At 47.0% G+C, this 25,136-nt stretch overlaps 1 protein-coding gene and 1 pseudogene across 1 annotated transcript in view; one reads left to right on the top strand and one right to left on the bottom strand.

The window, feature by feature from the left end:
- Thsd4 (thrombospondin type 1 domain containing 4) overlaps positions 1-25,136 on the top strand; it is a 552,037-nt gene that overhangs the window by 98,996 nt on the left and 427,905 nt on the right. The gene's annotated exons all lie outside the window — the stretch shown is intronic.
- Positions 3,584-3,702, bottom strand: LOC115032061 (small nucleolar RNA SNORA17; annotated as a pseudogene).

The raw sequence follows: 25,136 nt of genomic DNA, 5'->3' as shown, positions 1-25,136 counted from the left end.
TGGTCTGCCTGAAGATCTGAGCTCAGATCCCCAGTGCTCACATAACAACTAGACATCACACACACACCCACACCCACACCCACACACACACACACACACACACACACACACACACACGTAACTCCAACTCTAGGAGGCAGAGACAGGAGGAACCTAGGCGCTCACTGGTCAGACAGTCCAGTCCAAACTGTGAACGTGTGAGCTTCAGGTTCCGTGAAAGATCCTGTCTCGGAAAGAGAGTGACTGAAGACTGACATTCTGACGTCACCCTCTTGCCTCCACAGTGGTGAGCATACCAGCTCACATACACATGCATACCTCATGCACACATGTGCACTCACGTACATGCACAAACACATTTGTGTGTGATGTTAGTCAATACTTCATCACTAAGCTACATCTCCAACCCTGTGGTATATATTTAAATGCAATTTTTTAATTGGAGGGGGGAAAGGGATGGTGGAGGTTACATAATAACAAGGTTCCTTCCAGGACCCTCCCCTCGCCAGTCCATAGGTACTTATTTTCCAAAATAGTGAGGGAAGTCTGTTCTTGTGAAAGCATCTTCAGTTTGGTGGGTATGAGTCGCTGTACTCCTGCTTGTTCTGGCAGGGCTCAGTCTCCTTCTCACCTCTGCCACCCACTCCTTCCCCTCTGGCCACTGCCTTAGGAAGTGAGAAAGAACCTGGCTGAGTCCTTTATGGAATCCACTGGCTGAGGCCTGAAGGTCAAATTTCCCCAGTCCAATGCCTCCCAAGACCTTCACTGCCCTGACTCAACAGCTCAGGAAGGTTCTCTTGGTGGAAGGCTTTTCTGAGCAAGTTATAGGGAGAAGGAGCATAAGGTGGAGAGCCCCAGCCATGGGGTCTTGGCTGGACTCAGTCTATGCTACCCAGATTCCCTCTTGGACTAGATCTCATTTCCTGTGAGCCCTCAGGTTTCCACCTGACCCAGTGACCATCTCCCTATCACCTCATCTTAGTCATCTTTAAGTATATAGCTCAGTGACATTGTGTGTTCTTGTTGGTGCATGGCCAATCACTACCATTATCTCTGTAACATGCTTCACCATCCCAGACAGACCCAACCCATTTCATGGGAATTCCTGCTTTCTCCTTACACCAGCTGGGGTCCATGCAGGATTCATTTTGGCCTCACCACTTTTGACTCTCTTACATAAATGGAGTCAAGACAGTATTTGTCATCTGTGATTGAATTCTTTCATTCAGCCTAACATCTGTAATGTTTATTCGTGCTGTCAGCATGGGTAGAGTAATACTCCGTTGCATGCATGTGCCATGTTTTGTTGATTCATTCATCCATCAGTGGGCACCTGGGTTGCTTCCAGGTCTCAATTGTCATGAATGATGCTGCCATGAACTCGGGTCACACGAAGGTCTCTTCAGGGCTTCGCTTTCAGTTCTTTGGGTGGATGCCCAGAAGCAAATTGGAATTAGACTGTATGTCTATTTTTCATTTTGAGTTATATTTGTGTATTATTGCTGTGTGTCTGGATGCACAGTATCTGCCATGGCGCTTATATGGAGGCCAAAGAACAACTCTTAGAAGTCAGTGCCCCCCTTCCTTCCACCGTGTGGGTCCCTGGGATTGAACCTGGGTCTTCAGGCTTGATGGCAGGTGCTTTAACACACTGAGCCCTCTCAACAACCCTCCAGCTTCAGGTTTCTGAAGAATTGCCGCACTGTCCTCCCCAGTGGCTATACCAGTTTCTTTTTCGCCAAAGCATTGTGTCAGGGTTCAAGTTTCTCTGTGCCCTGTTAGTCTGTGCATTCCTGTGGAAGCCATTCTAACAGTTGTAGAGAGCGAGGGTGTGTCTCATTGTGATTGGATTTACATTTTCTTCTTGCCCTTGCTGACTGTGTATGTATCTTCTTTAGAGAATGTCTCCTCCTGTCCTTGAATTTTCCTTTTATAACAGCAAGACAACCATGATTGATCCCCATTCTTAAAATCTTTACTGCAGGTGACATCCAGAGTCAAGAACACAGCCTTACAAATGCATTAAAAAAAAAGCTTTTATTAGTTCTTTGTGGATTTCCCATTACCTAATTTGACTCATCAGCCTCTCCCCTTGTATCTGCCCTTCACCCTTGCAACCTCCCCAACAACAGAGAAAAAAATTCCACTGTGGAAGCTGTAGTGTGCCACAGTGTATCCCGCAAGTGTACCCTTTTATCCACACTTCTTTGCTTGTAAATATTAATTGCAATGACTTGCTAGTCTGGTTATGAGGCTTCTGCTAGTCTGTCAATACTGGGACCTCACTGGGACTCCTCTCAGATGTCCCACCGTTGTCCCGTGTCATGGAGATCCTGCAGTTTTGGCTGATTCTGTAGGACCAGCCTCTTCATGAACTCCAGCAGTTTGGGTAGATGCTGGCATGACCAATTCTAAGCACTGAGGCTGGGCTTGAGAGGAGTCTGAGCTAGTCAGCTGGTCAGCTCTCCAACTCTCATACTCTTGGGGCCAGCTCCCCAGCAACCTCCCCAAAGCAGGGCCAGCTCTACCCTGCTGCCCAGGTAAGGTGTAGGGCACACACTTCCGAGTATTGCAGCTGGTGAGGGGCATGGCCAGTTCTCCCACTCTCCTGATCTCAGGTCCAGCTCTCCTGCCTGACATGGGTGGCAAGGGATGAAGGAGGGGGAGAGGACATCTTTCCCTTGTCAGTGCCACTGCACTACAGACAGGGAGCAGGACCAGCTGTCCCATGCTCATGCCCTCAGGCCTGGCTCTCCCGTGCCCACACCACCAGGGAGCTCTACTGGACTGCCCAGGCAAGGTGCAGCGCCTGCTGTCCTGAGTGCTGCAGCGGGTGAGGGGCAGGGCCAGCTCTTCAGCTTTCATGGCCCAAGCCCAATTGTCTGTCCTGCCATGTGTGGCGAGGGAGTAAGAGGGGATCTCTCTCTTCCATGTCACTGCACATGCGAGAAACAAGTGTCAGGGCCAGCTCTCCCACACTCTTACCCTCTGGGCAGCTCACCTGAAACTCCCACAATGCACAGGGCCTGCTTTTCTGAGTACTGCAGTTGGTTAGGGGCAGGGGCAGCTTTCCTGCTCTCGTGCCCCCAAGGGCCAGTTCTCCCACAATGCCCAGGTAAGGGGTGGATCCAGTTTTGCACAGCCCTCAGACATCAACACGTACTCCAGGTAGTAGCCTAGACCAGGAATGTGTGTCTGGCCTCTGATGGTAACAGGTTGCTGCAGGGCCATGGACCCAGATGTGGCCTCCAGTGGAAGCACAGGCCAGGACCCCACCTTGGTCGCCATCACCTGCCTCACCGGCTACTCACATCAGGCTGTTCCTCACTATCCACAAGTCTCCAGTTATGGCTCTCTTCATGGTGCCCTTCAAGTCTGCATGGTGCCAAACTAGTAGTCATCTCAGCTCAGCTCCCTGTCCAGGCTGTCATCTTGGATGGTCATCTCGGGCTCACACCCACTGGGACCCATGGTCCCAGGTAAGGCTCTTCTAGTCTCCAGCTCACTCCCTACTCTGGGAGTCTTTCTGGGCCTACATGGTGCTGGCTGGTGGCTGTTTCGGGCTCTCTTTTTTTTTCCAGGGCAGGTCGGGCCACATTCAGATGTTCATAGGTCAGAACTTTAACCATAGCCTCTCTCCTCTCTGCCACCTACTGATGTACATGTGACAGCAGCCACACCTGCAGTGCCTCTCAGGGCGGGCAGATGCATGTTTTTATGTTTATTAGTCCATTGATTTCCGTTTCCACAAAGACTGTGTGCTGAGCAGCTGCAGCCACTTCCCTTAGGACTTCCCTTAGGACTTTCAAGTACTCTGGTTGCCCACGGGCCTGCTTTCCAGCCTGGCCTACCAGTGAGCTGCATCCCTTACACTTGCCTCCATTGGCCTGTAGGTGTCCTTACACCTGTTAGCCCTCAGGGATCTGAGCAATGAGGTGCTCGGTAGCTTTTCCTCTTTCCAGCAGCCACTGCCAGGTCTCAGCTTTTACCTCCTGGAGATGTGGAGATAGGTGCTCAGACATGTAATTCCATCTGTAAATATTAGTCAGTCTCTCCCCCACCCCCGCTGCGTGTGTGTGTGTGTGTGTGTGTGTGTGTGTGTGTGTGTGTGTGTAGGATGGGTTTCCCAGAATTCCCCTGAGAAATGGAGCTCATTTCCTTTTGGAGATGCCCGCCCAGGTCAGGATGCCCTGCTCCAGGCACTGCAACCCGACCTGAATTGCAGGGATGATTTGTGGGCAGATATCAATTACTGGTACTTTATTGTTAACTTATTATTTCATACTTCCTTTTGTGTCCCACTGCATTTAATTAGGATTGCAGGAATGAACAGGAATAGGGGTTATTTACTTGAGCAAGGGCAACCTAGCTGTGGCTACACCACTGAGGAATGTGATCCCTGCCCCTCCAACCCCACCCCCATCCCCACACTCCCAGAACCCACCCACCCCACCCCACCCACCCCGTCCCCTGTGACGATTAACTGTCTCAATCTTTGGGGGAAGTGGAACCTTATGAGACCTTCCCATCCACGATGACATGTTGACAGACCCAGTCTTCTGCATGTAGCCTCTACTGCTCTGAGTTCATGAGTGTAGTATCCATGCCAAGCAGTTATGGGCAGTTTAAAATAAAGTTGTGTTGCAGTCGACTACAGAGACCACAGCTGGCTTGAATGGACAGGGCTGGAGTCTCTGCCTAACTCGTGCATACACTGTTCTGTGTCCTGCCCACATTGCCCAGGTTTTTCCTGGAGAGGATAAAAATCCGGCTTGTCGTTTGGTGCTGTGATCGAGTTGAAAATCTTGTGGTTAGTATAGTTGTGGGTACCTAACTCTGTTAGGTTTAGGGTTCAGGCAGCATTGAAAAAGACACTGATACAGATTACTGGGGAACAATGAGTTTGTTAAAAAGTTATTGATGCTAGGGACAGACAGAAAACAACAACATGGCGGGTGTCCCTGCAGAGAGAGATATCCATGGGTATGTTGTGCAGATGGGAGTGGCTCCTAGTAAGATCCAGAAGCTGGGCTCTGTGACTCCCACATAGGAAGCAGGGAAGGGGGTGGGGAGCAGGATGTGTCTGGCAGCAATGCCTGCTTCAGTGTTAGCTCACTTCCCAGGTGAGAGGCCAGCAGGCGCCCGGTTGGTCAGCATCTGTGAAAGGGAGGAGCCTGAAGCAGGAGCGGCAGCTGTTTTCTGATTTTATGCTCTGACTGTAAGCACTTCTTAAAGGTGGCCGGCCATATGCCCTTCATGGCAGCCACATCGGCAGTGGTTTTACACACCACACTGTCACTTGTCTCCATCACAGCTGTATGGTAGGTCTGTGCTGTTGCCACTGATAGATGATGAACTCAGATGTCAGAGTCGATGTGAACTTCAAGATCATGGCGGAGAGGGGTCAGGTTGAAACTCAGGTCTGCACTTGATTCTCATTCCACATGTGCCCTTCTAGAAAGCCCTTGCTCAAGGTTAAAGGTAGCACTCATTACCTAGACCAATGAAGCAATAGTTTCATGTCTGAGGTGAAAAGGACAGTAATTTTCTAATATCTACCCTGGGCTTTGCTCTAAAGACACAGACACTGCCTTTACCAGACACTCCAAAGCCTCCGAGGGGAGCCCAGAGAAAACCCTGGCTAACCAGCAAGAGAAAGTTGGCTAGCCAGCATGAGAAAGTAGCTATGCCAAGCCTTTGCATGTTTTAATTTCACTTCTATTGCTGTGATAAAACATCCTATCAAAGGCAACAAAGGGGAGATGGGGAGTATTTGGCTTGTGATCCCAATGAAATACTCCATTATTTCAGGGTAGTCAAGGCAAGAACTCAAGGCAGATGGTCGCATCATATCTACAAGTAGAGAAAGAAGACAGGCATATTATGTTTCTGTTCAGCTAGCTACCTTTCTCTTACACACCCTAGGACACAGAGATAGTTACAGAGATGTTTAGACAGTCCTCTACAGACATACCCACATGCTAACCTGATCTAAACAGCCCTCACTGAGACACTTCCTAAGAGGTGAGTGTAGCTAACAGTTAAGACTAACCATCATGACATGTGGAGTTTTTTGCTTTCAGGTCTCTCTCTGCCTCTCAAGGCTCAACAGAGATGACAGGGCCATTGCTGTTCCATGTATTTTCCTTACCTTTTATTGCATTCTTTTTCTTTGTGTATTTGCTGAGCACCAGACACCATGCTAGACCCAACAGCAATAGACAGTGAAAGACACATGACTCCCAAGGACCTCCATGTCTTAAGAGGGAATGCCACATGTTTGGTGATGTGTATGAGCAGAGGGCTGTTGGGGGCACACAGTGGGTCTAGTTCTTGGACAATCAAAAGTGACCATGAGAGAGAGAGTACTACGGAAGGAAGAGTTTGCATTCTTATTCGGTAAGAAGAAATGGGAATGAGCCAAAGAAGACTTGACATATGTGAAGGATGCCAGTGGCTTGGTGATACAAGAGGGACACTTAACTCTTCTGGTCTTCAAGAGGCTCATGATGGTGGAGAGAAGAGGAAGCAAAAGGATGGCAGAGGACCCAGGGAGGTGCTAGAGGGCTGCTCAGAATGTGGGATGAGAGGCAGGAAGTCAGAGACCTGAGGAACCAGGAAAGTCTTCTAAGAGGAAGTCACTAAGAGCTGCACTTTGAAGAAGAGATTTAGCACACCTTGGACAAAGAGGGCACTTCCTGAAGAGTAAACCAGAAAGGTGGAGGCCCTGGGGCATGAGCGAGCATGCCACACTCTAAGGTGGTAGAGGGCATGTAGGGACTAAGCTCCGGCTGTAAGTGAAATCCTGGCTAGCCTGGGGAAGTCCTCAGCTTCCTGTTCAGAGGGGGAACTTTCTATCCTGTGGGGACTGAGTTAGAAATCCTCTGAGAAAGGCAAGCCCCTCAAATCCAGAAGGCCAACCGTCTCTCACTTTAAAACAAACAGTGGATCCATGTTTGCATTTCATTTAAATTCCTCCTTAGCACCCTTGGAATCACATGGGTTAGTTCTTCCTCCTACCTTCTCATACCCAGCTGCTCTCAGGAAAGCTGTCGTTCCTGACCGAAAGCCCAGGCTTGGTCCCTTAGTTCTGTAACACATTCATTTATTTCTGATGATGGTATGCCACTCACCACAAACTTAATTTGTTGAAAATAATGAAAATGGCAAATATGTAAAATGAAAAAGAACTGTTCAAGCCAGAAGTTCAAGATTGAGGAGCTGGCAAGACCCTGTTCCTTCTACAGCTTCAGGGAGAATTTTTCCTTCCCCGTCTACCTTCCAGGGCCATAGTCAGTCCTCCTGAGGCTGCTGTCGCCCTCAGTTCAGTCCTCTGTTCATAGGCCTCCAACCTTTCATTACCCATCAGCTGGCTAGGGACCTTCTGCTCCACCCCGATAAAAAGCATAGCTAGGTAAGGAGAGGCTTGTCCGGTGCTGATCTGTGGGAGGCTGTGTTTCCTATGGAGCTAGGCAGCAGTGAGCTATGGCAGTGGGTGGAGGAAGCAGTATCAGGTATGTAATATACAGTATATTCAAAAAATCATCATGTTCTGTTTGAGCTCACTGAGAAGCTGGCTGTGGGGTCACCAGCCCATCAACTTCAGACCCCTTCACTGGAGATGAGCTGCCCCTCCCCCGAAGCATGTGACAGGGAGGAGAGAACAACAAAAGACAAGACATGTGCTCTTGGGAAGAAAAGTGTAAGAACCACAGGACCAGGTATCTGCTGTAGACTGTACCCTACAAATGACACGGAAGCTTCACCCATGATACCTCAACAATGCGGCTGCTTAAGCAAGATCTGAACAAGGCCAACACTAACTGACATCCTAAGACGAAAGGGGAAATCGTATGGGGCTCTAACCCTAGACAGGTGCAGGAGAATTAGTTTTCTCCGGGGACAAGCCCCCTAATTGGTTATCAAATACTAATTGATCAGTCTCGAAATCATATACATATAGCAACACTAAATGAACTCAGGAGGTTGTGTTTATCTATTTATACATGTATATACCTCGTGTGTGTGTGTGTGTGTGTGTGTGTGTATGTGTGTGCATGTGTGTACACACACAGAGAAAAGCCATGGATTTGAGATGGGTGAGGTTGGAGGCTCGTCGTGGAAGGCATTAAAAGGAAGAAATGATGTACTTATATTTTAACTTAAAGAATTCGATTAAAAAAAGAAAACAGACTTTGTACTGATATATGTATGAACTCACGGAGCCTGTGACAACATACTTAGGGCCTGCCCAGGTCTAAGCCAAATGGGTCCCAGCACGGGGAGGGGAAGCAGATACAAGTCCTCACTCATCAACTACCCGGGAGTTATCTGCATTTGTTCTCCAGGGGAGGCTCACCGGGTGTGCAAACCACACTTAAGCACACTTACAGGCAGACTGTCCAACAGTCGATGGACATCACAAAAATGAACTCAATGGCATTTTGGGAGATTTTTTTTTTTTAAATCTCATAATGCTTTGTCTGGGCTTTTAATTTTTTTTTTTAAAAAAACTTTTCAGGTGTCTTGCTTACATATATATTATGGTTTCTGGATTTGCATTTTTATGGTCTGTCTGTGTGCGTTGTGTATGTCTCTATATCTGCATGAATTTCTTGTACTTTTTCTTTGCCTCAATTTTCCCCCTATTTGTTTTGTCCTATTCTGGCCTGATTATTTTACCTTTTTTATTTTTTAAAATTATTTTCAGGTACCTGTTTGTTTTCTCATGAAAGAGAAAAAAAAGTATGTGGGTTTGGATGGGTGGAGAGATGGAGAGGATCTGGGAGGAGTTTGGCAAACCATAATCAGAATATATTACATGAAATCATACATTTCCAATAATTTTTTTAAAAGAAATGAACAAAACTGTTTTACCCTTGAAAACACACCACCTCCAACACAAGTCCTTGTCATTTACCCTGTGATAGAAAGATAAGGACAGTGGGAGAGACAAGCAGTCATGGGAATCTCATATAAATGCTGCCGTTTGTGTGTGAGCCAATCACAATCTTTCCTCTTCAGTCCCAGCCACAACAGGCCCACTGTTAGGCAACCAAGGAAATGCCCTCCTCTCCAAGGAGAAATGAATATTGGGTCACTAGAGTTCAGCAAGGCTCATAATAGCAAAACATCCAGTATAAAGAGTCCACTTCTAAGTGGAAGTAGCTGGGGCTGGGAGCTGTGCAGTCAGCCACCTTCCTTTGCAGTCTCTGGCTATGTCCATGGAGCGGTCAAGAAGGCTGGTGCTTGCATACGAGTAATTTAGTTGGCTTTCTGACTAATGATCCTTTTGTCCAAGGTAGCCAAAGCAGCATGAAAAAGTACACCAGCTTCCAATCAGGGAGTCAAGTTGCCCCTCCCCCATTGTCTTTGCCTATTTACAGAGGAAAATGACCATGAGAGGGAGTGGTCACAGTAAGAGCTTACTAGGGCTAACCTTAATAATGCTTTAAATAGATTTTAACAGTGCTGAAGATCCACATGCTTAGTATCCCCGGGAGAGGTGGCTTCCCTGTCTGTCTCCACATCATTACAGTCTCACAGTCTATCCTGTTATTTCCTGGTTCTCGTTAACTGTCTACCCCCTTCTTAGAAGGACTGGTGTCACTTCACTGAGCTGCCCTGACCACCCAGAACAATTCTGTCACAAGTTCCTTGGCTTAATCTCTATTGTTTCTATTGCCTTTAAAAGATTTCTTTTACTTTTAAATTATGTATATATTTGTGTGTCTATGTGCGGGAATGTGTACGTGTGTGCAGGTGCCTGATGAAGCCAGAAGAGGCTATCGGATTCCTCCAGAGCTGGAGTTGAAGGTGGTTGTGAGCAACCTGACATGTGCACAGGCTGGTATTTGGATCTGGGTCTTCAGGAGAGGCAGGGAATGCTCCTAACAGCCAAGCCATCTAACTGCAAAGTCCCTTTGCTACATAAGGTAACATTGATAGCCTGGTGGACCCCTTTGAGACGGATATCAGCCAGCCTCCTGACATACTCTAATACCCCAAGGTGATTAGGATTTTCAAGCACTAGAATAATGTCTGTGCAAGCTGGACTTTCTTCCAAACCTCCCTGGGGGGTATTTGTGGAATTAGGTGAAGTTTCTCAGAAAAACAAAGAGGGAAACCACACATTCCCCACCCTCCCCTTAAGTGTTTTTATTTCAACTTGTGGTATTAATTAGGGATGGTTATAATAATGAAGTTAAGACAATCCATGCCCAAGGCAGCTGGTGTGGCATACACAGTTCTGCATCCCAAAGTCATAGCTCACATCCTAGTTCTCACACGTGCTTTGATTCTGGGTAAGTCCCCTCTCTCTGGGCCTCAGTTTCCACATTGGTAAAGTACAGTGGTTTTGTCATTACGGGCTTTTATGTGTTACTGTGGTAAGCTGTTGTATTTGTTTATGACAGGGTCTCATGTATCCCAGGCTGACCTCTAGCCCACTATGTAGCTGAAGATGTTCTTACTCTCTGATCCTCCTGTCTTAATTTCCCACAGGCTGGGGATCAAATCTGAGTTCATGCATGCTAGGCTGGTACTTCACCTCCAGCTGAGTCATAGACCTAACACCAGTTAGTTTTAAATGACTTTACGTTGCTTTCCCCGTCCAGTACAATAGGAAGTGAAGGGGTCTACTCAGCTCACCAGCGTGCTTTCAAGCATCCTTCTGGAACATTTGTCAGTTTCTCTTTCTCCTCTCTATGTACCGATGTTACAGTTACTTAAAGCCATATGTTTCGACTTCTATCTCATCTCCTGGACTTCCCTTAAGTGTTGCTCACTTCCACTGGACTCCCCTGGGGCTTGAGCCTTTTTGCATTAGAAGGACTACTATTTCTTACCTAGTTGAAGTTGCTGGAGCTGGGAGTCATTAGGCCCCACTTCCTGTCCCAGATTCATCATTGCCTAATGGCAAGACTAAGGGGAATTGCTTAATGTAATCTATAAAACATGGATAATTGCATGTCCTCCGTCTAACACGGGCACGTTCTGGGGGCGTCAAATGAGGCCCCAGCTGTAAAAGTTCCTCACAAAGTATAAGGCCTCTCGAAACAACAGGATGTAGCGATTTTAATATCAGGAAGCAGATAGTACTTGGAAGTCCTTCTGGAACTTCTTGTATGTATGTGTTCAAGCATGCTTTACATACGTAAGTCTGTGTGTGCATGCATGTGCTTGTGTAATAATGTATGTGCATTTTTAAAAGATCTATTATTGATATGTATGAAAGTATGTCTGTGTATAAGTGCCACATGTGTGTGAGGGCTTGCCAAGGCCAGAAGAGAATAGGGAGCCCTAGAGTTGGAGTCACAGTCACTGGACTTAGTGCTAGGGACTGAACTTGGGTCCTCTAGAAGAGCAACAAGTGTTCTTAACTAGTGAACCCTCCCCCCTCTCTTTGTGCGTGTGCATGTGTGTATGTGTGTGTGTGCACTCTCATGTGCATGCATGTGTGTTGTATATTTGCCTTCAGAAAGGACAGCCAGGGCCATGCCTCCCTCACAGATTTTCTTCATTCATTTCCCCCTCTTCCCCTCCCTAGTCCTGGCTTCAGGGAGCAATTATTTGCTTTTCAGGCCCTCCTTTCCACCTCCTCCGTTGTAAGCCATTCACGTTTTCTCATTGTTAGCTCTGGGCTAACATGTTATTCCTGTCCTGGGGGGCTTCTGCAGGTCAGGGAATCCTTCATGTTAGAGAGGAAGATGTTCTGTTAGCTCAACTTCACAGCGCGGCACTCCGTAGATACCTAGGGAGTTTTGTTACATGGTACAGGGAGGTGGGGTGAGGCTGGGGGAGTATTTCCAGAAACCATATGGTAAGGAAAAGAGAAATCTAATGCCTTGTTTGTGTTTCTTTCTGGAAAAAAAAATCTTTGGCCATGCCAGGTAGGTAAGGAGGAAACAGGTACAGGTGTTTGCCATGCCAGCTTCGAGTTTTGGTTTTGTTGTCGTTGTTTTTCTTTCTCTTTCCAGTAAAGAATTGCTTCTTTCCCTTCTGAGGCAGGAATATCACATGGTCCTCGAGGTGTCAGACGAGAAGTTACCTGTGGATGCTAAGCAGATAAGCTGTTTAATATGCTTTAGTTCTGGATGGGAAAACCTTAGGCCTCGCCCACCGTCTGTCACAGCGTAGGGCTGGGCTCGGCTGCATGTACATTTCTGCCTGTAGGTTAGGGAAGATTGGAGCCAGATTTTGAAGCTTGAGTTACTCTGATCTCAGCCAAACCTCTAAAGAGCGCCTTGTTCACTCCTCTCAGCATTTGGTTAAGTGTCAGAAGTATTCCATTACTTATCAGAGCAGAGATCACATTCGCTATGAAGAATGCTGTGTTGAACCCTCTCCAAGGCATTCAAGACGAGAGATACAGCGGGCCGTGGAAAAAGCCTGCCTGCGATATGTATGATCCAGAGGGTGGGGAGCCTGGCTTGGATGCTTTAGGAGCTTCAGGGCACTCCTAAATGGTGGCCTCAACTGCCTTCATTAAGGATGGAGGTGAATTTCCTATGTGAGAAGCGAGTGTTTCCTTCCCTGGTACTAACCTTCGGGAGCCAGTGCACGCTGTTCCATCATCACACCGATGAAGCTCTGGTGTTCATCTGTGTTCATCGTCTCAGCCATCCCAGAGACACTGAGCTGAGTTAAAGATGTCCGCACTGTCTTGCTCTTGTGCAGGGCAGGGTGGGACTTGAATGCAGAAGTTGTGACCTCTGGGAAACTGCTCTTCCCACAGCAGACCTCACAGTTGTGACTGCGGGTGCCCTCACCATGGGAGAGCCATGGAGGATGGCTGCTGGAGTTCCTGTATTGCTCAGCTGCCTTTTGGTTCTTGGAATGAAGTATTCATAGCCTCCCTGGTAGCCCCAGGCTTCTCAGGTCCTCGCTTTCTTTTGACCCTGACAGACTGTCCTCTGCACACTTATTTCCATGAACAACAAAAAGCAGAACAATTGCCGCAGAGGGACAGTTTACTCTGCATGGGAGCCAGGATAACCCTTTTCTCCCACTGCCAATGATATCAGCCCTAGCCTCTGGAGTCTCTACATGCTTACCTATCTATCTTATCTGGAAAAGGGTCTTCACAGATGTGATTAAGTTAAACATCTTAATGGGGATGGGAAGATGATCCTGGATTAGCCAGGTAGTCTTCTTATTTTCAATTTTAAAATTAATTTTAAGTCAGCCTAAAAAGCAATGGGTTTCATTATGACATTTTCATACATATCTGTCAATTGCTTCTGACCATAGCAGAGTGGGATCTATTATGATGCAGATGTCACATTTAAGTGGAATAAGGGAACAGCAAGAGGGAGGTAAGAAAGAAAGGGAAGGACAGTGCGGGGAGGGACTTAAATGCAGTCGTGAGTGTCCTTATAATGGGCAGATAGGGATATCATAAGCAGACGGAGGACAAGGCCATGTGGAGACAGAATAGAAGTTGAGGAGGATGCTCCTGACTGCTGAAGGGATGTGGTCACAAGCTAAGAGGGCTGCTGGCATCACCAGGAAATGGAAGAGATTTTTAAAAATATTAAAAGGATAGTTATGGGTTACAGAGTGGTAGGAATGTATTATAGAAAATGTGTTTTTAGTATTTTGTTGTTGTGTGGACATTGTAGAGTCTATTATACAAACCAAGATGGCTCTGTCAGTCGGTGATCGAATCCTATATAACCACTGTTGTGTGTCCTATCTGAAGACACCATGTGACACAGGATTGTAGGCCAAAGGGATCAAGGTCTCGTGAACACTTGGCTTTCAGTGAGCAGTGCTGACTTTAAACATCATGTCCGGGGCTATGAGGGTATTCACTGATTTTATGGGAGTTTGACAGAGTGACTAAGGAAGCTACCTCCCCATCCGAGGCTCTGGCTTAACTTCCCAGTGTTCATGTGTAGAGCACCTACATTGCTCTCCCTTCTCTATAGTATGAGAAGCATTTCATGCTTAGATAGACAAATGATAGTTCCTAAGTCCTGGAGTGTGAATGTGTGCGTGTGTGCTTATGTTCAGGTGCATTAGTTAGTGTGTGTGTAGTGGAGACAGTGCCTGCAAAGGCCTGAAGACAACCTTAGTTGTGGTTCCTCGGGTGCAATCTACTATATTTCATTGTGACAAAATCTCATTAAGCTGGAACTTGCCAAGTATGGCTAGTCTGTCTGGCCAGCAAGCCCTTTATCTCCACTTTCCCAACATTAGAATTACAAACACTATGCCTTTTGGAGGCAGTGGGGGGGGGGGGTTATTTGTTTGTTGGTTTGTTTTTAATATGGTTCTTGGGCTCAGATCTAGGTCCTTGAGCTTGTAAGATGAGCATATTACTATCTGAGCTATATCACCAATCCAGAGAGCCCCTGTTCTTAACTACTGAGATTCTCTCCCGGTCCCCTGACTAGCTGCCTGGTCCAGGGCAGGCCAAGTCCTCTGGGACCTGCTGCTTCCTCCTATGGCTGCCTTCCAACACAGAATATTTTCTTCAGCCTCTCATGAGCCTGTCTTTGTAGAAGCGTCTGGTCTTCATGGGCTGTGTGGATGCTGCAGTAATGGACAGACAATGTCCCTTTTCGTCGATGAACATAGCACGTAGTCCATCATCTTCCAGTGTGAAGTTGGCATTTAAAACTTGTACCAATTGCAGTTGCTTTTGCTCCTTAAGAGCTTATCAATTACCCATTCAGTGGCATTCATTAATATCATAAATGATGTCTGTGCACACAGAGTAACCAGCATAGCAGACTGTTTAATGTCACATAGCATCAGTTTTCTCATTTAAAAAAAATGAGACAAGCTATTTCTCTATTTGTATGATGGTTAAGTGGTGGTAACATGAGACACTAGCAGGTGTTTGACCTGACAGCTATTTTCATATATTATTTACATATGTTTAGAGATCAAAAAAAAAAAAAAAACTCTAGGAAGAACTTCTGCATCTTTTGCTTATATCTCTTATAGTAAGAGATATAGCCTTAAGTTTAAGAAATTCCTTTAACACAAAGAAGCTGCATTATTATGTATGATTTTTTTCCATATTTCTAAAGAAGAAAAAGATGAAGTGATCTATGGTAATTTGACACATAGGAAGTGGTGTAAGGAGCTCAGAGATGGCTCAGTTGGTGAAGTGCTTGCCTTGCAAGCATGAGGTTTTGGGCCCATCCTCAGGATCCTTGGGAAAATACTAGGTGTGGTGGGTAGCACTGGTCATGAATGATTGGGGAGCAGGGCCAGGAGGATCTCTGGGGATTGTGGTGAGCCAGCTTAGCCCGGCAGTCCTGAGGCAGAAAGAGAGCCTGACTGAGAGGAACAAAGCAGGAAGAGGGGGAGGAAGAGCAGAAGGAGGAGCAGGAGGAGGAGGAGCAAGGGGAGGAGGGGGAAAAGGAAGAAGAGGAGGGGAGGAGGAAGAACAAGAGGAGGAGGGGTAGGAGAAAGAAAAGGAGCAAGAGGAAGAGGGGAAGGAGTCAGAGGAAGGGGGAAGGAGCCAGAGGAAGGGGGAGGAGGAAGCAAGAGGAGGAGCAAGAGGAGCAGAAGCAAGAGAAGGAAGAGGAGGAAGAGGAGGAAGAGGGGACATAGGAGCATGAGGAGGAGGAGGAGGAGCCAGAAGATCGATACTTAGGTGATGTTTGTCCTCTGACCTCCACATACATAAACACACATGTGTACCTGTACACACACACACACACACACACACACACACACACACACACACAGAGAGAGAGAGAGAGAGAGAGAGAGAGAGAGAGAGAGAGAGAGAGAAATACAAATTCAGAGACATCCAGAATCCAAGCATACTTATGCTATGAGCCCATCTCATAAAAGATGCTCAGAAACCATAATTCATGTTAGAATCATTATCATTGTTGTGTTAATGAATTCAGCAGAACTTGCAGAAAATCAATCTTAAGTTTTTTTGTTTTTTGTTTTTTGTTTTCCCAGCCTATAGAGGATCAGCCACTGGGGGAAGGGGCACTGTGAGAGGCCCCAGGGGAGAGGGGTTAGGAGCCAGTATTCACTCAGCATCTGCTCTGGCCAGGCCCTTTGCCCTACAGGTAATCCCATTCAGTTCCCCTTAAACCCCTGTAGTCCCAAGAGCCACCGGGGCTCAGATTACAGCCCACATTGGCAGCAGCTTGGACTCCCAAGAGGGCTTCTCTTACTCATACTGGAGGAATGAATGCATTCACTGTTCTTTTATGCAAAGCCATTCCTCAGCCCTCAGTGCCATGTTTGGCAGTGAGCCTCTGCTGTGGTCCCCACATGGAGGAGGTCACAGGCTCTGTCTTTAACCTTCAGTGCAGTGAAGTCTTCATGGGGACCACTACTAGGGAGTAGCCACTGCAGCCACACCTTGAGCTCAGCACTTTCTGGGAGTGATTTCAGTGAGTCTATACAATAGCCAGATGTAGTAGGCATGCTGGATAGAAGAGCTGTCCAGGGACTTGTCCATGGTTACACAGGTCACAGAGGAGCCGGCAGGCAAAGATGCTGATAGAAGATCTGGGCTCTTTCTACATCCCATGTAACACCTATCTGCCAGTCAAACCCTTACCCCCCTATACCACCCCCAGAGATGCCTTGCTTAGCAGAACATAGAGCATGGAAACCAGCTTTGCTTGAATGTCTCTTAGACATCTACTGGTTTATTTCTTGCTTTTGAAAATCATGAAGGATATCTCTTCCTCTGATCTAAGTCATTTCCCCATTAGGAGGGCACACCCCAAGCACTCTCAGGTACCCTTGTGTAGTGAGTAACATGCTTGGCCCTAAGTGCCATCTTTACTGTTTGACCATTGATTGTTCTGCTGTATGGGGACTGGTTTCCTCTAATGTCTGTTTGCTTGTCCTTGTTCCTTCTTTTTGTGTCCTTTGAATAACAGGCCTGCATCACTCAGGTATACAGCCCCTGTGAGCAGCATGTGACTTGCTCTTAGGGACACGGCTGATTTTGCATATGATTCTGAAGACAATGCCTGGGGTCAGCGTCTCCTCTGGAGCTTATTCCCAAAAGGACTGGGTCTGTTCTGAAGGCTGCTGCTTCAGCCTATTTCAAAGGGTGGTAGTGTGGGGGCACCTCCCTATGAACTTCATCCATGTAGCAGGAGTGGATGAGCCAAGGATGAGGTCTTCTTAAAGCTGGGCTTCCTTATGCTGGGGCTACAGAGATGCTCAGCAATAAGGAGTGCTTGTTGCTCTTCCCGGGGGACCTTACTTGAGCTCTCAGCATCCCTATTCAGTAGCTCATAACTGTCTGTATCTCCAGCTCCAGGGTATCCAGTGCCCTTTTCTACCCTTTACAGGCAGCAGCACACTTGTGCCATGCAGACGTATACGAAGGCAAGCATACATACACATAAATATAAATAAAATCTTACAACAGAAAAATAAGCTTGGAGTCACTCCAAAGCCGCCTGTCATCCATCCACCTGGATCTCTTGGCTCCTGACTTGTGGGAACATCCCCCGGTGTACCTATCTCCCAGTGTACCTATCCCCCCAGTGTACCTATCCCCCAGTATACCTATCCCCCAGTGTACCTATCCCCCAGTGTACCTATCCCCCAGTGTACCTATCCCCCAGTGTACCTATCCCCCTGGTGTACCTATAACAGCTTTCTTTTACCTTTAGTGAGACGCCCCCATCACCTGCAGAGAGCACTGGGAGGAGGGAGTCCCTTTGATCAGGCAGCCTCAGAGTACCCCTTTCAGTGGCCTCTCACTCTGTCATTTACCCCTCACCTCAGCCATGGGGAACAGAGGCAGGTCTGATCAGACCCTCAGCGTGGTTTTGCTACACAGTAGTCAGCCAGGAAAGCTGTGGTTTTCATCATCTGAATGTTTACTTCACCGAGTAGCTGGAAGTTTTGCTTCTTATCTTTTGTAGACACCAAATAATTTATTGCCAAGACCCACCCTGGCAGGCGCTACAGTCTTCTGAACTTCTAAAAGGTCATCTGCACTCAACCCAAACCACTTGCTCAAAGCCTCTTTGAACTCTGGCTGCACATGATATTTTCCCTCCTTTGGCAGGGGGTGGGAAAGAAACTGGGAGCTTCAGGGAAAATAAGGCCCTTCCAGCCCTCAGCCACAAACGTCTTCCTTCCCAGCTTGCTTCAGATTACAGCCTGGAATACATGTGTTTCTGTTCCTTAGTTCTATTCCCTCTTAACTTCCTCCCTTTAATTTGGAGCTCTGAGAATTTTCTAGATAGTCACTGGCTACCAGTCTAATTTGGCTAGCTCTCTTGGCTTCCCACCTGGGTGCCTCAGGCTGGTTTATTGGAACTCAGAGCCTTTTGGTCTCTACGAATTAGTCTAGAGCTGTGGGCTTTACTGGCCCATTGGTTAGAAATGCAAACACTTAAGCTCTCTGCCTCTCACGTGTGTTATTTCAGCAAATATTTAGAGTGCTTCTGTAGCAGATGCGGGACTAGCTCGGGATTATATACACATGGATCAGCAGTGGATAAGCCTGGCCCTGCAGAAGCTAAAGGTGTACAAGAAAGCTGGATCTTGACTTACCACTGTCAGCCAGAGTGTTAATGCCACCACCAAGAAGGATGTGCAGGCTGCCTAGCAAGGGCTTTCATAATGGGGCAAGCAGACCAGGAGGAGCCCATGCTCATGTTGGACCTAAAAGCCTGCACCCATACACAGGTGTACCAGGGAGGCAGTGTCCCTCATGGAGTCAGGTTGCTGGGCACCTGATGGATGAGACATTGCTGTTGGGGTACAGGATACAAGAGTAATTAAAGACTAGAGAGTAGACCAAGAAGATTTAGGACTCATGGTGGAGGATATCAGATAACTACAAATCTAAACTCTTCTGGAATTGGACTTCGTTCTCTAGCTAGAGATGAGCCACAGAACGGGCTTGTTTATTTATTTATCTTCTGTGTGAGTATGTGCAACACAATGTGTGTGTGCATTGTATGCAAGTCTACCTCAGGTGAAATGTCCACTTTTTTTTTTTAATTTTTGAGACAGACTCGTCAGAGTTTGGAACTCAGTGATTCAACTCTAGTGTCTGGCCAGCGTGCTGGATTTCTGCATGGGTGCTGAGGACCACACTCAGGTTATGACATTTGGAAGGCAAATGTTTTATTGACTGAACCATACCCTCAGCTCCCATAAAAGTGTCGTACATAGAGGGTAATGACTTTGACCAGGTCAATGTGGGAAAAATCAAAAGGCTCTGGACTGGGTACCTGGTAGAAAGGTTGGTTCTAGCCCTACAGGGACTAAGGCTGGGCATGCTTGACCTCTCTGAAAAGAGAGGAGTGGACATTTTACAATCCCAACAATTCTTTCCACAGAGAGGTTGGGTTCTAAGAAGCCTTACGTAGGTATGAGATTTGATGATTCTTTTTTTTTAAGATTTATTTATTTATTATATGTAAGTATACTGTAGCTGTCTTCAGACACTCCAGAAGAGGGCGTCAGATCTTGTTACAGATGGTTGTGAGCCACCATGTGGTTGCTGGGATTTGAACTCCGGACCTTTGGAAGAGCAGTCAGTGTTCTTACCCGCTGATCCATCTCACCAGCCCCAGATTTGATGATTCTTGATGACATAGAATCTCCCTGGAGTACTCACCTTCTCTGATGTGGACAGACATTTCAGAACATTTTAAATCCTGATCAAACCCACTCCCGCTTTTGGGGCCTCCAGTGTGTACATAAGTGGGTATTTTGTGTCCCTAATTGAGGCATTGCATATATAAGAACTAAGATTCCTCACTGAGTTCTCTCTCTGACACTGCATCAGGACTGCTCTGCTAGGAGACATCTGTGTCTGCTCCCTAGGGCGCATTGATAGGAATGGTTGGGTTTTGTAGACTCAGTGCAAAACAATTCAGAATTTTGCATATTGCGTTCATATATTGAAAGCCCTTGTGTGTATGTGTGTGTGTGTGTGTGTGTGTGTTGTGAGGTAGGCAATGGCAGTACAAAAGAGAAGGAACTCAAGTGTGTCTGCCTCTACTCCATCCTCTTAGGCTTGGTGCCCAAAAGAAATCAATATTCTATATAAGTCTTTTTTAATTATTATTTTATATGTATATTTTGCCTGCATGAATGTACCATGTGCATGCAGTGCCCATGGAAGCCAGAGGACAGCATCCAATCCCCTGAAACTGGAGTTCACGTGCTTGTTAGCTGCCATGTGGCTGCTGGGAATCAAACTCCAGTCCTCAGGAAGAACAGCCTCGGGAAGATGACAGCTCAGTCATCTCTGTAGTCTCCCAAGTTCTGTTTTGGACATGCATACATTTGCTGTGTGTGTTGGTTCATTTGTTCATTTATTCATTCATTCATTCTCTTTCTTTCATATGACTAGGAGCTCTTTAATGTCCTGTGTTTAGTGTCCTCTGTACCCTGTTTCCTTTCACCTTTCCATGTTTTGGAGAGCTTGTTACATTGTTCCATCTATGTATGTGCAGCTGGCTTGTCCTTTAACCGTCTTCCTCCAGTGTCTGAATGGGCCATACCTTAGCTGGCTCTGAGTTCCCATGCTGAAGGGCATATACACTATGCTTCAAGTTTCTGATCCACGGTCACAATTTGGGTAGCAACATGGCTTACTGCCATGACCTAACCAGCTGCCATGTTGGTAACAGACTTTCCACAAAGCTTGTGTTCTCTCCGATGTACTCAGAGCTGCAGCATCTGACTGATCTCTGTGTGTTGCCTCTCAGCTCCTCTCTTGTCTGACTGCTACACAGACTCACACTGGAAGAAAGGATGATTCTAGGTTCTAACTCCTCTCCATTGTCTGGAGTATGAGCTGCACTTCTGCCCTCTGCAGCCTGGAGGTTGGTTCTTCACCAACACAGCCCCACCTAAAGATTCCTTTCCCCTGGTGATAATTTTACTTTGTTTCAAGACAGGATCATACACGGTAGCCCAGGTTGTCCTGGAACTCACTATTATAGCAAGGCTGGCCTTGAACTTCCAGTCATCCTCTGTCACAGCCTCCTGAGTGCTGAGTTTATAGACCACCGTGCCCAATTTGTGATGATATCTGGCTCCTCTCTGGGATTGCCGTCCTCAGTGTCATTCTGGAAATGTGCTTTAGGAAAGAGATGGGCTTACGATCTCCTCAGACCTCCCCCCCCAACCCCCGCTAGAGTACCAGCAGTGCTGCAGGCTCAGCAGATTGCTGTGGGATTCTAAACCCTCATTTCTTGCACATCTGCCAGCACTGAGAACAGCTGTGAGAGGTAGTTCCTACTGTCCTCTGTGTGTGTGCTCACAAATCTTTTTACTTATTTTTTGTTTGAGATATCTCTGTAGCCCAGGCTGGCCTCCGATTCACTGTGTAGCTGGAGATGGCTTTGAACTCCTGGTCCTCCTTCCTCCACCTCCCAAGTGCTGTGACTACAGGTGTGTGCTAACGCACATAGTTTCTGCAGTACTTGGGAAAGAACCCAGGGCTTTGTGTGTGGCTAAGCAAGCCGTCTGCCAACTGAGCTATAGTCCTAATCCCTAAAAACCCTCAGAATGGTTTTTGTTTTTAAATTGTATTTATCTGTTCTTTGAGGATTTCATGCATGTATACAGTATGTTTTGATTCTCTCTACCCTCCAAGTCCTCCGGGTCCTCCAGATACCCCAGAAGTCCCCCACCCAACTTCATAGCCTGTTTCTTTTTCCTTTATAATCATTGGGTCTAATTGGAGCTATCTATGTGTGCATGGGTGTAGGCCATTCACTGGCATAGCACCTACCTGAGGCCACAGTCCCAAAGGCTCTCTCGCAGCCAGTAGCCATACACTGCCACTAACTTGCAGCTAGGCCTGGGGTCTCATGAACCCCTTCTCTACTCACACTGGAGTGTTGACTGGCTTGATGTTGCACAGGTTTTGTGTAGAAAGCCCACATCTGCTGTGGGTTCATGAGTGCATCTGTGCCCAGAAGGCACTGTTTTACCACAGCACTGAAAGCCTTTTTAAGAGGTAATATTTGATCTTACTGATGAATTAGGAATGGCGGTCTTCATTGCAAACCCTAGTTTCCTCCTGCTTCTCCTAGCTTCGAGGACCAGGAGGAAGGAGAAGGGAGCAGGAAGATGCCTATGTATGTATATCTTGAGCCAGGAGTAGAGGGCAACCTTCAGATGTAGCATCTCTGTACTTGGGGATGTTCAACACATAGCATCACACTTCCTCCGTTGGGAATTTGGTGCCAAGACTAGCCTGCAAACCACTGGCTTGGTGAGTGTTTTTGCTTGATAGAGAACAGAGCAAAGTTAGAATGTGAGAGGAAAGAGCCCTTCTACCCCTGTGGGCATTATCCATTAGATACAGCATGGGCCATGTGTTCATCAGAATCTGACACAGGGACTTCATCCAACCTCATGGCAGTCTGTTCTTAATGGGGATATGGTCCTTCTGCCCCCAAGCATCCTTGCCGTATTCTCTGGGGAATTTTTTCTAGCAACTCAGCTGATATATCTATGTGCAAGGAATGTTAGTTCTCTGATTGTGGAAAACTCTAGCAAGGAGACTTTGGCATATGCTGAGCACTGGGGCTCTTAGGTGGCCCCTCTGCAGAGACCATACTCCCCTCAGCTCTCAGGCTTCCTTTCAGAGGCTGGCAGTCACAGGGGCTGTCGCTCCCTGGGATGTTGGGTCCTTGAATGTGGTTAATGTTAGCACAGCTGAGGGGCTGGGCCTCTGGCAGGGACCTGGCTGAGCTTTAGGGGGAAAGAGAATGGAAATAAACAGGGAACATATAAGAAACATAAACAGTCCCCCACTGCCTGTCCCTCACTAGGCTGACAACTAAGCAGTGGCAAGCCTTCTATCTATTGCTTACAAGTGACTGCCAGCCTCGCCTGGGTGGCTTTTAAGTTTAGATGGGCATGCACAGATTGGCTTGCTAAATTCTTCACTCATTTAAAAAAAATGTATGTGTGTACATTTGCATGTTCATGTGTGTGCAGATGTGCATGGGTGTGACCTGGGTATTATTTCTTAATTGGCACACATTTTTTTTTTCTTTTTAAGATAGAGTTTCTTACTAGCCTGGAACTCACAAGTAGACCAGGCCAGCTGGTCAGTAAACCGTAGGGATCTGTCTATCTCTGCATCCCCAGTGCTGGGATTTCAAACCCATTTCACCACACCAAGCTGTTTAACTGTGGGCTCTGAGGATTAAAGTAGGGTCCTAGTGCTTACAAGGCAAACACTTCCCTGGCCCAGCTATCTCTCCAGCCTATTTCAGCCTATTGTCCAGATATTCTTGTTTTGAGAACAGAGGATATGATCGGCTCCTGTCGGACCTTCCTTCCTACTCTACCTGCTTCTTCTCTAGGTGTCTGATGCCTGGAAGTTTCTTACCCAACAAAGAACATTTGATTCTTACTTAGAGGGAGGTGGTCTTGTCAATCAATTAATTGATCACTACTCTTTAGATAAATATAACATTTAATCTGATCTTAGCCTATTTATCACTCCGCCTTCTGACTCTTTCATATCAAAGAAATGAGAGAAATGCAACAGTTAAGGAAAGGGACACGCTTCCCCTGGGTGTCAACGACCAGAGTCACTCATTTGTGCTTTACAATTTCCAGTGGTTAATTATTACTTTTTAATGAAATTAATTTTATGTGTATGGGTGTTTTGCCTGCATCTATGTCTCTACACAAAGTGTGTGCAGTGTCCAGAGGCCAGATAACCTAGGACTGGAATTATAGAAGGTTGTAAGCCACTAAGTGGATGATGGGAATTGAACCCACATCCTCTGCAAGTTGCAGACAGTGTACTTCATCTCTGAGCCATCTCCCTAGCCCATCAGTGGTTAGCTAGTGAAAGTGCACACCTGTTATGTACTAGTCATTGCGGTAGGCTATGGAGATACTGAGAAATTAGACCTAGCCCCCCAGAGAGCCTGTTTCTAGTGACTTGGGCAGGAATCTAAGCACACATAAGAAAAGTTGGCTGTACCCAGACAGCTCATGGGGTCCAATGGGAAGCCAGAAAAGTGCATATTTCCTGTGGAAGAGTGCTTTGGATCAAGCTGAACGTTGAAGAGAATCTCAGTCGAAGCTAGGTGTGCATTTCTGGTTCTGTGCTGGAAAGGCAGCAAGAGAGGAGAAAAACGATACAGACCGAGGCTGGGAAGCCTGTGGAAAAGCTACAGACACAGCGGCAGGGCTGGTCCATCCAGGGCCTAGGGGACAGAAGGTGCAGTAGCCAAGCCAGAGAATGCAGAGAAGAGAGCAAGTGCAAGAGCCAGTTCATGTCTGGGCTGGGGTGCTATAGACTGATCAAGCAGTCCTCACGGAGTGGTTCCCAGGCAAAGAGGGACAGCACCAACCAACCTGGCATTGTTGGAAATACAGATTCTCAGGCCCAGGTTAGACTTATCAGGTAGAGCTTCATGGTCTGTTGTAACAGGTGCTCCAAGTTGCTAATTGTGTCGTGTGGAGTTCCTAAAGCCCCACAGCTTGGTTCTGAGAGACAAAGCTCAAGAATGAGCCAACTTATTCCCCAGGGTAGCTACTGCATGCTCTCCTGGAAGGGTTAAACAGCCACGTGGGGCCCTGTGGACACATCTGTGCTTATTGTGACAACTCTGTGTAAATGTATCCCATTCTGTGGAGGCCCCCTGCAAGTGGCCAGATGGTCTCTGTCTTGGTGAGGAAGAGGCCACCATGAACCACCAGGATTGTTTGCCCTGCTGGGTCACAAGGAAAACAACTGCTGTCTCAGCCAAGTGGGGATGACTGTGTTGCTCACCCACCGTCGGGAGTCCAGGACTCAGAAATCCAATTGCTTACAGTCACATCTGGCTGGCTTGCTCATTCTCTGTAGTCTGTTTATCAGGATTAAATGAGCATTTAATGCTTTCACATCATTATCTTTTCAAAGATGTGGTTGTTTCAAGAGATTTCGAGTAGTTTTAGGGTATTGGGAAGAGCTACCCTCCCCCCTACTCCCACCGCACACCAAAAAGCAGTGAATATAAAACTAGACATTTGTTAATGTGTATTCTCCTTTAGGGGAAGGGTCTGTTGGGGGCAAGGTGCTTTCCCCATCACCCAACATAGCAGCTTCCTTCTCTGCTGCCCACAAGTGTTATCAAGCAGGTGTGTGGCTTCATCAGTGTGTACTGAGCTAGTGACCGCAGGGCAGCCTGTCC

Source organism: Mus caroli, unplaced genomic scaffold (genome assembly GCF_978045245.1).
Source record: "Mus caroli unplaced genomic scaffold, Mus_caroli_1 scaffold_11, whole genome shotgun sequence".
Classification (NCBI taxonomy): domain Eukaryota; kingdom Metazoa; phylum Chordata; class Mammalia; order Rodentia; family Muridae; genus Mus; species Mus caroli.
The sequence above is the reverse complement of the archived record's forward strand: the minus strand, read 5'-3'. Positions and strand labels throughout refer to the sequence as shown.